Genomic DNA, 1,892 nt, shown 5'->3' with positions numbered 1-1,892 from the left:
CAGTTGTTTTCACGTCCGACTCATTGCAATCCCCTTTTTTGGGTTTTCTTGGCAAAGATAGTGGAGTGGTTTGCCATTTCCTTCTCCAGCTCATTTTACAGATGAGGAAGTTGAGGCAAACAAGGTTAAGTGACTTGCCCAAGGGTCACACAGCTAGTTAGTTGAGGCCACATTTGAACTCAGGTCTTCCTGAATCCGGGCTTGGTGCTCTATCCATTGTGCCACCTAGCTGCCCTATGGTTCAAAGTACTTCCCAGTTATATTACTTTAGCCTTTGAGATAGGCCAGGCAGGTATTGTCATCATTTTACAAATGAGGAATCGAGGTTGTTTTCAGTGACTTATAAAGATCATACAATTACTAATCAGCATAGCCAATTAGTTTTGTCTCAAGTCGGTGGATTTTGAGACCAGCATTCTTTCTTTATTATTACTTTCGCAGACCCTATAGTCTGCCAAGTTGAATTCTCTGGTCCTACATGGATGCCTCTGCACTGGCAGAACCCCACATCTGGACTGCATGCCTTCCTTACTACTTCCCACAGAAGCAGTCTCTAACTGCCTTTAAGAACCGCCTTTTACATGAAGTTTTTCCTGACCCCCCCCAAGTGTTAGTGCCCCTTCTAATTACCTCAGTTTTATTTTAAATTTATTCTTTATATTCTTACATAGGCACATGTCTCCTCCATAGAATATATGCTCCTTGAGATGTGGTCCAGTTGTTTTTCAGTCATGACCCTGAGGTTATTTCTATCTTTATATCTCAGGGCAAACAGAATACTTTGTCTGGAACATGGTAAACCTATCCTAAATACTTGTTGATTGATTGAGTGTGCAGGATCCTTGGAATGGGTGGGAGAGCCTGTGCTTATGACCACTTCAGTGGGGAAACAGGGAGGGAAGTGGAAAATGTGCCCATGCTACCCTATATCCCCACTGTGAGTAAACTAGAAGTGGGTCTTGCTTCTTTATGGATAGAGCACTGGACCTAAGTAGGGGTGGGGAACCTGCAGCCCCGAGGCCACATGTGGCCCTCTAGGTCCTCAAGTTCCACCTCTTGACTGAATCCAAACTTCAGAGAACTGTGAAGGGCTACAAGTTCCCCATCCCTGCCCTAGAGTCAGGGAAACCTAAGTTTAAATCCAGTCTCAGACAAGTCCTCAATGTGTGACCTTGGGTAAGTCATTTAACCTGTTTGCCTCAGTTTCCTTATCTGCAAAATGGGGTCAATAATAGCACCTACCTCCCAGAGTTGTTAAGATCAAATGAAATAATTGTGAAGAACTTAGCACAATGCTTGGCACATAGTAAATGCTACATATTATTATTAATCTTAGACTGCCACCCCCAGCACAGTGCCTTGCACATACTAGTTCAATTGTTCCATTGTATTGGACTGGGGAGGGCTTGGGAGGAGTGAGGCAAAGACCAGTCCTAAGGTCTAACTGGAACCCAAAGCTCAGGGGTTGCCAACTTCCCTCGGTGCCCCAAACTCCTGAAGGTGGGCTCCCTTGGAAATTTCCAATCAGAAGATTGAGAATTGAAAGGGGCTTTAGAAGTCAACGAATCCAATCCCTCACTTTACAGATAAGGAAACTGAGGCCCAGAGAGATTCAATGACTTGCCCAAGATCACACACCGGGCAAGGAAGGAGCTGAGCTCCGCCTCAAATCCGAGTCGAGGTGCCCAAGCCTGGGCACTCTCTGCCTTGGGTCCGGGGCCCACCGGGCAGAGAAGGCACGAACGCCAGGGGCTGGTTGGCCCAGGCGGGTTCGGGTTCGGGCTCCCGCCTCTGCCCTCTTCCCGGGGAGTGGGCTTGGCTGCCCGGTGGATGCCCCAAGGGGAAGGCGGAGGCGGGGGGGGGGGCGGCGCCACGCGGAAGTGGCGGGAGGA

The sequence above is a fragment of the Phascolarctos cinereus genome, unplaced genomic scaffold (assembly GCF_003287225.1).
Source record: "Phascolarctos cinereus isolate Bilbo 61053 unplaced genomic scaffold, phaCin_HiC Scaffold_1;HRSCAF=81, whole genome shotgun sequence".
NCBI classification, from domain to species: Eukaryota; Metazoa; Chordata; class Mammalia; order Diprotodontia; family Phascolarctidae; genus Phascolarctos; species Phascolarctos cinereus.
The sequence above is the reverse complement of the archived record's forward strand: the minus strand, read 5'-3'. Positions refer to the sequence as shown.